Source organism: Leptonotus elevatus, chromosome 5 (assembly GCF_054856555.1).
Source record: "Leptonotus elevatus isolate MCC_2025b chromosome 5, RoL_Lele_1.0, whole genome shotgun sequence".
NCBI classification, from domain to species: Eukaryota; Metazoa; Chordata; class Actinopteri; order Syngnathiformes; family Syngnathidae; genus Leptonotus; species Leptonotus elevatus.
In genome coordinates this window covers 24264443-24276200 of record NC_141243.1, presented here as the reverse complement: position 1 = coordinate 24276200, position 11758 = coordinate 24264443, and positions in this window count along the sequence as shown.

Below are 11758 nucleotides of genomic sequence, written 5' to 3'. Positions count from 1 at the left end.
TTTTTTCTACAGGTACAAACATTTTTTACAAGTTAGTTTTGCACCATATTTACCTCCATAGTTACCCAGTACCCCTGTTAGTGTTTTTGTAAAATTAATTATGTTTAGTAGTACATGCTTCCCTGCCGTGGTTCTCCTGCCTCCCTGCATTTGGGTCCTCCACTCCACAACGTGACAGAATGATCCAACACAGACAGAGGGGAGACAGGAGACGATACACACACACACACTAACGACACAACAAGACACACCTGGGGCAAGACACAAGTGGCTGAGGGCATGGATTGGTTGACACGAGGAAGGGCAGGATTACACTCAACAAGACCAAGGGAGACACACAACCAAAAACAGAAACCAAACATGACACAAACGCTACTTTGAGAAGAACAGGTAAGCCACCTGCTTCAGTTAGGAATCCGAGTTGTGCGCATGCAATGTTGGAGTGTCTTCCTGCTGGAGAACAGCTGAATGAATAAATGCTCATCGGATAAAGTTGACCTGGCGATTGTCATACGTGCGCTTGAATGAAGTCCGCTGTTAGGGATTAAATAATGCAATGCAATTGGAGTTTGAAAAGAGTTGATTGATACAAATGATGATGATGACTGCCATTTTGTTGGAATGAAGTGCCCTAACATCACACACTGTGCATTCCTTTGACGCATTTTTGGAAAGCTGAATAAAAAGGAGGACAAAATGAGTCAAACAAATAGTGGAAGTGGTGGAACCTCATGTTCTGAAATGGAAACGGGAAAAAGGAGAGAAAGCAAACTCACTGAAAAGAAAATGGAGTCCAATGTTGGATCCCATGAAACCTCCCGAAGTATGCGCTTTACAACTTCATCTGCACGTTTAAGAGCTGAAGCTGAGCTGGCTGCTTTAGCCACAAGACAAAGACTTTTGGATGAGAAACATGCCCTGGAAGAAGAGGAACAACAATTACGCAAAAGGAAGGAACAATTACAACTAAATACTGAAATTGCGGAGAAAATGGCACAATTAAGCATACTCAAAACACAAAGTACAGCAAGCAGGAAAAGCTCAATAAAGGCTTTGGATGGAATGAATTCATATTTGGAAAAAGTCTCAGCAGCAACTCAACGCGAATGCAGATGATTTCCATCCAGCAACTGGGGTGAAACGGAAAATAACAAACAATGATGGAAAACAAAAAAATATTCAACCCACGGTTCCGTTCCGTTCCGTCTTCAATTCCGCTTATCCGGGGTCGGGTCGCGGGGGCAGCAGCTTTAGCAGGGAAGCCCAGACTTCTCTCTACCCAGCCACTTCAGCCAGCTGCTCCGACGGGATCCCAAGGCGTTCCCAAGCCAGCCGTGAGACGTAGTCTCTCCAGCGTGTCCTGGGTCGTCCCCGGGGCCTCCCGCCGGTAGGACATGCCCGGAACACCTCCCCAGGGAGGCGCCCAGGAGGCATCCGAACCAGATGCCCGAGCCACCTCAACTGGTTCCTCTCAACGTGGAGGAGTAGCGGCTCGACGCTGAGTCCCTCCCGAATGACCGAGCTTCTCACCCTATCTCTAAGGGAGAGCCCAGCTACCCTGCGGAGGAAACTCATTTCGGCCGCTTGTATCCGGGATCTTGTTCTTTCGGTCACGACCCACAGCTCGTGACCATAGGTGAGGGCAGGAACGTAGATCGACCGGTAAATCGAGAGCTTTGCCTTTCGGCTCAGCTCCTTCTTCACCACAACGGACCAGACGGTGCAGCGTCTTCACCGATCCGTCTGTCGATCTCCCGCTCTAACCTACCCTCACTCGTGAACAAGACCCCGAGATACTTGAACTCCTCCACTTGGGGCAGGATCTCATCCCCGACCCGCAGAGGGCACTCCACCCTTTTCCTCATCCCAACCGCTTCACACTCGGCTGCGAACCGCTCCAGTGAGAGCTGGAGATCACGGCTTGAAGAAGCCAACAGCGCCACATCATCTGCAAAAAGCAGAGATGCAATGTTGAGGCCACCAAACCGGACCCCCTCAACACTCCGGCTGCGCCTAGAAATTCTGTCCATAAAAGTTACGAACAGAATCGGTGACAAAGGGCAACCTTGGCGGAGTCCAACCCTCACAGGAAACAAATTCGACTTACTGCCGGCAATGCGGACCAAACTCTGACATCGTTCGTACAGGGACCGAATAGCCCGTATCAGGGGGCCCGGTACCCCATACTCCCGAAGCACCCCCCACAGGACTCCCCGAGGGACACGGTCAAACGCCTTCTCCAAGTCCACAAAGCACATGTGGACTGGTTGGGCGAACTCCCACGCACCCTCAAGAATCCTGCTGAGGGTGTAGAGCTGGTCCACTGTGGGACGAAAACCACACTGCTCCTCCTGAATCCGTGATTTCACTTCCAGACGGATCCTCCTCTCCAGCACCCCCGAATAGACCTTACCTGGGAGGCTGAGTAGTGTGATCCCTCTAAAGTTGGAACACACCCTCCGGTCCCCCTTCTTAAAAAGAGGAACCACCACCCCGGTCTGCCAATCCAGAGGCACTGTCCCTGATGTCCACGCGATGTTGTAGAGACGTGTCAACCACGACAGCCCCACTACATCCAGAGCCTTTAGGAACTCCGGGCGAACCTCATCCACCCCCGAGGCCCTGCCACCGAGAAGCTTTCCAACCACTTCAGTGACTTCGACCCCAGAGTAAGGGGGGCCCACCTCAGAGTCCCCAGACCCTGCTTCCTCAAAGGAAGGCGTGTTGGTGGAATTGAGGAGGTCTTCGAAGTATTCTCCCCACCGATTCACGACGTCCCAAGTCGAGGTCAACAGCACCCCATCTCCACTATACACAGTGTTAATGGCGCACTGCTTTCTTCTCCTGAGACGCCGGATGGTGGACCAGAATTTCCTCAAAGCCGTCCGGAAGTCGTTCTCCATGGCCTCACCGAACTCCTCCCATGTCCGAGTTTTTGCCTCAGCGACCACCGAAGCCGCATTCCGCTTGGCCAGCCGGTACCTGTCAGCAGCCTCCGGAGTCCCACAGGCCAAAAAGGCCCAATAGGACTCCTTCTTCAGCTTGACGGCATCCCTTACCGCTGGTGTACACCAGCGGGTTCGAGGATTGCCGCCCCGACAGGCACCAACCACCTTACGGCCACAGCTCCGATCGGCCGCTTCAACAATGGAAGCACGGAACATGGTCCACTCGGACTCAACGTCCCCCGCCTCCCCCGGGACAATGGAGAAGCTCTGCCGGAGGTGGGCGTTGAAACTCTTTCTGACAGGGGATTCTGCCAGACGTTCCCAGCAGACCCTCACAATACGTTTGGGCCTGCCTGGTCGGACCAGCATCTTACCCCGCCATCGGAGCCAACACACCACCAGGTGGTGATCAGTTGACAGCTCCGCCACTCTCTTAACCCGAGTGTCCAACACATACGGCCGCAAATCCGATGACACGACTAAGTCGATCATCGAACTGCGGCCTAGGGTGTCCTGGTGCCAAGTGCACATATGGACACCCTTGTGCTTGAACATGGTGTTCGTTATGGTCAGTCCGTGACGAGCACAGAAGTCCAACAACAAAACACCGCTCGGGTTTTGATCGGGGGGGGGGTTCCCCCCAATCACGCCCCTCCAGGTCTCACTGTCATTACCCACGTGAGCGTTGAAGTCCCCCAGCAGAACGAGGGAGTTCCCGGGGGGAGCGCTCTCCAGCACACCCTCCAAGGACTCCAGAAAGGGTGGGTACTCTGAGCTGCTGTTCGGTGCATAAGCACAAACAACAGTCAGGACCCGTCCCCCCACCCGTAGGCGGAGGGAGGCTACCCTCTCGTTCACCGGGGTAAACCCCAATGCACAGGCGCCTAGCCGGGGGGCAATGAGTATGCCCACACCTGCTCTGCGCCTCTCACCGTGGGCAACTCCAGAGTGGAAGAGGGTCCAGCCCCTCTCGAGAGGATTGGTACCAGAACCCAAGCCGTGTGTGGAGGTGAGTCCGACTATATCTAGTCGGAACTTCTCAGCCTCGCACATCAGCTCGGGCTCCTTCCCTGTCAGAGAGGTGACATTCCATGTCCCCAGAAGTAGCTTCAGTAGCCGAGGGTCGGACCGCCAAGGCCCCCGCCTTTGGCTGCCACCCAACTCACTGCGCACCTGACCCCTTTGGCCCCTTCCACCGGTGGTGAACCCATGGGAAGGGGGACCCACGTTGCCTTTTCGGGCTGTGCCCGGCCGGGCCCCATGGGTGTAGGCCCGGCCACCAGACGCTCGCCTTCGAGCCCCACCTCCAGGCCTAGCTCCAGAGGGGGGCCCTCAACCCACGGTGATGGATAAAACATCCTCATACAACAAAGTTCATCAACCTGTGTTCAAAACAGAACCAACTAACACACAGTATTTTCCTCAACAACCCATCTCAAATACAAATACACGTAATGTGGGAAATGATGATGTTCTTGGCATTATGAGGAGGCAAAATGAAATAACTCTGCTTATACAACAGTAAAGCCTCGCATCTTTACTAAAGCGAGAGATCCCAGTATTTGATGGAGAACCATTGCAATATCATACATTTATGAAGGCATTTAAAAATGGAGTGGAACGAAACACAACAAAAAATTTCAGATCGTCTATACTATTTGGAACAGCATACTAAAGGACACGCAAAACAACTTGTGGGAGCTGTCAATACATAGACCCAGATTACGGATATCCAAAAGCCAAAACATTACTGAAAGAGCAGTTCGGTAATGAACAAAAGATTGCCTTTTGCTACATGAATGAAGCACTTGTATGGCCTGCAATAAAACCAGAAGATGTGAAGGAACTACAAGACTACAGTTTATTTCTCAGAGGATGCTGTAACGTTATGGAAGATGTACAATATCTCCATGATTTGGACATGCCTTCAATTATGTTAAACATCATAAAAAAGTTGCCATACAAGCTCAGAGACAAATGGAGAAGCCAAGCTTGTGATCTACAAGAACAACAGTAACGAAGAGCAAGATTCAGCGACATTACAGATTTCATTGAAAGACAAGTCAGAATTCTATCAGATCCTGTTTTTGGCAATATACAAGACTCTCCTACGATGACAAATAAAGGAATGTACAAACAAAGTCTACAACCTCATTCTAAAAGAACGAACTTTGCTACCACCGTTGGACCTGTTGATAAAAAAAACCTCATTCTGTGAAGACAGTTAAAGAAATCAAAACGGCAGAAATTAATAAATGCATTTTCTGTGGTGCAGGACACACCCTAGTCACATGTGTACTGTTGGGTAGAATGGCACATGAGAAGAAAATTGAATTCTTAAAGGAAAATGGCATTTGCTATGGCTGTTTGTGTGTAGGACACATTAGAAAGCATTGTCGCAAAACGATTTCCTGTTCAAAGTGTAGCCTGAAAAACCCGACTTTACTCCACAGAGAGAAGGAGCCAGAGCATGTTAAAAGAGAGGCGGGGGTTGGTGTCGATTGGCTGGTGTCAAGTGGTCTTACAGGGGCTGGAGAGCAAGACCGTAAGCTGCCAATCGTGCCTGTCCGGGTGAAATCAAAAAAGGGATGCAAAATTGTTACCACTTATGCTTTTCTGGATCAAGGGAGCACAGCTGTGTTTTGCACAGAAAGCCTCATGGAAAAATTGCAACTCACAGGCAGGAAAGGACGCATTCTGTTACGCACTATGGGTCAGCCAAGGATTGTGAGCAGCAATAGAGTGTTGGGATTGAAGGTGGCTGCGCTACACGGGGACAAATTTATTGATTTGCCCAAAGTTTACACACAGGAATCCATGCCAGTGTACAAAATAAATATTCCCACAAAAAGGGATATTCAAAAATTGTCTCATCTAAAACACATTCACCTACCGCAAATCGATGCAGGAATTGAGCTCCTGATTGGAACTAATGTCCCAAGAGCCCTGGAGCCATTGGAAGTGGTGTCTAGTGTAGATGGAGGAACGTTTGCCACAAGGACCCATACTGGGATGGACAGTGACTGGACCTCTAGGAAGCAGCGATGACAACACTGTTGCTGTCAACAGGATCTCTGTTGTGACCCTAGAGGAGCTTTGGCAACAACAATTCAAGAATGACTTCCCCGAGAACGCTTTGGATGACCAACCTTCCATGTCAAGAGAAAATCAGCGTTTTCTGGAATCAGTGAACAGCACTGTAAAACATGTAAATGGCCATTACCAACTCAGCAGTCCATTAAAACGAAACACCATCTGCATGCCTGATAACAGAAACATTGTGGCGCAGCGTTTACCACATCTCAAACTGAGGCTTCAGAAGAACACAACATTCTACGAAGACTGTCACATTTATGTTTTTTTTTTTGTTAAAGGCTATGCTGAGAAGGTGCGTGAAGAGGACCTGAACCGTGCTGATGGAAAGGTGTGGTATATTCCACACCACGGAGTCTACCATCCCACCAAAGCAAAACTCAGGGTTGTGTTTGACTGTGGAGCAAGTTACTAAGGAACGTCACTGAACGCGCGACTTCTCCAAGGCCCTGATTTAACAAGTTCCTTAATCGGCGTGGTGACTCGCTTTAGAAAGGAACCTGTGGTAATAATGGCTGACATTGAATCCATCGTTCACCAAGTAAGAGTAACCCCTGATGACACATATTTGCTCAGATTCCTCTGGTGGCAAGATGGAAATTTGGAGGAGCAACCTGTTGAGTAGCGAATAAGAGTACAAAATCTGGATGAAGATGGCCTGCATACAGTGCTTTGTGAGGCTGTGGCTATTATCAATGGCCGGCCTATCGCTAAGGCCTCTATGGATGTGACCTGGAACCATTGACTCCAAATCACCTGCTGCTGTTAAAAAACTTCACCATCTTTACCACCAGGAGTTTTCCAACAGGCAGACACGTATACACCCAGAAGATGGAAACAAGTCCAATATATGTCCAATCTGTTCTGGAAAAGATGCGTGAACGAATGCTTACCCGAGCTGCAAGCGAGGCAGGAGCAAGGAGAAACATCGACGTCGGAGATCTCGTGCTCATCGTGGACAGCACAGCGCCTAGAAACTCATGGCCATTGGGAAGAGTTGTCGAAACCTTTCTGGACAGAAGAGGATTTGTCCGATGAGTACGGATAAAAACTCGTACCAACTGCCTGGACCGGCCTATTACAAAGATCTGTATGCTGCAGGAGGCTTAGGCTGACTAAAGGGCTGTCATCAATAGAGTCTTTGGACCTTATGGACACTTCAAGAACTCGATTGTGGATTACATTTGATTTGTCTTTTTTTTTTATATAACATTTTTGGTTACAATGACAATGGACTTGCATTTATTTGATACTTTACTCGGGGACATCTTGAAAGTGAAGAAAGATCCAATAGACTATCATTATTCGTGAACACTGAGTGCCGGGCTTTTAGATTTTTTTTTTTGTATTATTATTGCTGCTCCTCATCTATTATTTGTTGATGACCTTGCTATTTGTAATAAATAATAATTAGAGGGCTGGTGTGTAGGCGCCATAGCATATGTCACGTGGTGTGTGTGTGTGTGTGTGTGTGTGTGTGTGTGTGTGGGTGGTTTCTGTGATGCGTGGGTGTTGGGGTCACATGACAGGTGATGTATGCCGGGAGCTTCAAATAGACGCGCTTCCCGGTAGTAGTAGTGTGATTGAGTCGAGCTGGGTAGCCGTATTTTTTGTTGACCACATGATGACACAAACGCATGGCACATGAAATGTTGATCCGCATGGCATTGCTCCACCATTCAAGTTGTGTGTGATCGTGAAAGGCTGATTAAACTAAACAAAGAGTATTGAAGACTCGTGCCTCTTTTGACAAGCCGACATTGCGACAGCGCGTCAGCAAGTACAGGACCCACCGTCTCTCTCTCGGAAGCGACAAAAAAGCTTGGAGTCGCTACATAACGATTCAATTCAATTCTAATTTTTGTTTCACTCTTTAAAAAAAAAGAAATGAAAGGGGGACAGAAATAAATAAAACTTTCTGTTATGTGTTCTTTATTTGAGAGTGTAAACAACTATTTAAAAAAAACTGTAAACGAGAAATGGGGGATCGTTCCTGTTGGAGACAGCAACACTGCCTCCTACTGCATGGAAGAGGGATGCTCTTTTTAATAAATGTTGGAAATTACCTTTGAAGATCTGAAAAACGTGAAAATTCAAAAAATCACACATATATGTTCAACAATACTGTAATTATTCCATAATTTAACACCACATACAGACACGCAAAAACTTTTTCGAGTAGTTCTGATTTTCGGTAGCGTGAAATCTCCATAACCTCTCAGTGAATGAACACTAACTCTAATGGTGAAAAACGTTTGTACATTAGCCGGTAAACTTAGATTGAATAAACACATTATACGTGTATAAATAATAAAGACATGCCAGACAAAGTAACAATAATTAATGAATACTGGTAAGTAATTAGCCTGATAGTTTCTATTGAACCAAGATTAACAACATGATTTTATTTCTGTCCAGATGTAATTTTTCAGTAATCTTTTTTCCCCATTGTATATATTTCATAGTCCTATGAGTGCACAAATTTGACTGGATGCACAGGCTAAATATTTATTTGTCTAGCCATTCAGTATATTGTAGCAATCCATAATATGGCACTGCGCCACATTGTTTTGTTTTGCCGATGGGACATTTTTTCGTTTTGCCTTGTAGTGTATTTTTGCCATGGACCTAAGTGGTCGTGTAAAGCATTGTACGCCTATTCGTGACACATGACAATACCAAGAAACAACTTTTGTTTGTCTTTTAATAAAGTGAGTACATGTGGACATTCCATTGCCATTTTTGCACCGTACTTGGCTTTACTCGGCCCAAACCATCACGCGTTACGATATGCTAATGACCTACTGTCATTTCTTGATTATGTGTCAAAAAAACAAAAAGTAACTTCAGTATGCTGTCAACACACAAATTGTCCACCATCAAATACAATGAGAATGTAGTGGCATCGTGAACTCAACTTAATTATAGTCTCACCTTCCACGCCTTGAGAATGCACCAGTGACCCTCATGTACCTCTTCCCCCACCCATGTTCCCCCTGACTGGATCGCTGGCTGGCAAGTGAGAGGACTGACAGATGAGGCCTGTTCTCCAGTTAGTATCATGTCAGAGGGGAACGAAGCCTCCCAGCGGCGTCAGCCATCAGTAGTGCCAGCTCCGGGTCTAATGAGGGAGACGGCTGCCTCGGCATTCACTCCCCCGTGTCAGGGATTGACCGACAAATCAGCGGTGCATCACAGCCTCCCCTTCCCCCGCAAATGATATGTTGACAAATGCAGATATTTCACTTTTAATTGACACTAAGAGACAGAAATGATCCTGCTGCCAGGGCTTCTGAAGGGACAAGATCAAGCCGGGATGGGTGGAACATTAGGAGAGAGAGAGAGAGAGATTGTGGAGAGTAAAATGATGAGAGAAAATATGATTCTGGAATACGTCTGGGAGAAGTTTAATATTTGTGCAGAGTGTCATTTTGTGTGTTATAGTTGGGATGGGGGGTTGGAGATTAGAGGTGCACCTTGAGATTTGTCAGTACTGACATACATGCTCCACTGCATTTCATTTAGGCAGGTGGGATTCCTCAGAAAGTCACTTTACTTGGCCTGACAATGACTAGATTTTGAACATCTAACACTACCATATGCATTACATTATGTTCCAATAACTCAAATGTTCCCTTTATTGAGTATGATACTTGTGTCAAACTACCATAATCGAATATTCTGCTAATAAAACAGCAATACTATTTAGTGTTTCTTTTGTGTAGAAAAAGACAAGTATTTTGTGGGAAATGGTTTAAAATACCCTGCCCTGCGATTGGCTGGCAACCAGTACAGGGTGTACCCCGCCTACTGCCCGAAGCCAGCTGGGATAGGCTCCAGTAATTCCCGCGACCCTTGTGAGGACAAGCGGTACAGAAAATGGATGGATGGATGGATGGTTTAAAATACTTTTTTTTTAACAATTAGATACTGATGAACGTGTGTATTGTGTTAGCGATTGGACAGTTCTGGGGAAACATGTCACAAATATGTTGGGTGTGACTACGTAAGAATGGCCATTACACAAACGAGGCACCTTTTTTCCCCCCCAACACTTTCTGAATTGAACCGCTTTCTTCATCTTTTTTATTTTATTTGATTAATCTCACAAATACTCCACATTAGTAAAATCGGCCACAACACAAGGAACAAATGATGCTGAAGTGCATGAAAATCTTTCACCTTTTTGTTATTGTAGCTTGCGTAAGTGCATAATATATTTTCACACATCAATACATGTTTTCAATTGTTCACATATGTTGATATGTTCAAAGGTGAATGACTCATTGAGGTGAGTTGTTCAAACAAAAAGGTCAAATTTCAATATGCGAACTTGACTTAAAGGTGTATTTAAGGATCTTTTGTCGCTGCGTCTTCCAAGTGGATCATCTTAACGATTGGTTCTCGATTTCCGTGACTCAATCTGCCGCAACGACTCGTGCGTGCTCGAACCTAGCCGCTTCGAGTGTTTGTAGCATGTAGCCGCTGAGCTTGGGATTCAGGCATTCATCGTTGTAGCTCCACCGACCTCACCGCATACTTTGAAAATGGCTGAGAGACACAAGAGGACATCCATCTATGAAGTGAGGCCAGCTGCAGAGACTGATGAAGATGATGAGCTCACACGATAAACACACTAATACTATCATCCTACGAGTTAAGAAATGCTATTGAGTGTGAATTGCGTGGTACCTGATGATTCAATCCGTATCACGATTCGAGTCAATGCTGATTAATCCCGATACAAATCTATACATTTTTTTTTACTCAAATTTAGAAAATACTAATCAGTAAACTTGTACATGTCCACAGTAAGATTTGCATGAAAATGTATTAATTTATCTGAAACTTCAGGCAAGACACTGTATTTAACAAACAGGTTGCAGTCTGTTTCATGTTTGAACAGCACTGAAATAAAATATGAAGGCCTAATTTTCCATTAATATAACATTCTTCCATGCTTAACGTGTGAACCCTAACCTTAAGTAAGACGTTTTGTTGAATATTTCCATCAAAAATTGATGTTTAAACATCGATTCGGTCGCATATTGAATCGATTCGAGAATTGTGCACTGTAATATTGCGATATATTGCCAAATCGATTTTTTTAAACTCCCTAGCATTGAGAAACCTTACTCTGAACATAGATCATGATTTGGAGAAGGAACACATCCCACCCAGAACCCGGTATTGACAATTCCAAACTTGCAAACATTGTTAAAACAAAAAAAATGTAATATAACAGAATTGTACTTATGTTACAGTTTTTTTCTGTATTTTATAAATATCATTTACTTTACAAAAATAAACTCTGATTTTACAAGTCAAATGTAAAATAACATAAACTCACTGTAACTGTAAAAACACAATATTTCTGTTCTTTTACAACAACAAAAAAACTCCATTAGAAATAGCCTACATACAGTATATTGATTGTTAAATACGTTCACAAATCGTAAATTCACACATATTTTTTGAATTGACATTTTTTTTAAGTGAAAATAACTACAAGTCTGTAATGTCCTAGATGGTAACATTCATTGTATAAGCATTTATTTTGAATGAGATATAGGTGAAGGGGAAAGCTTGAGAATGTGAATAATGAGCAAAGCAAAAAATTGGACTTACGGGTGCTGCAGCAGCACTACCTAGTATACATTTCATGAGATCTAAAATGATAAACAACAGCAGTGTGGACCAGTGGTAGAGTGGTCGTC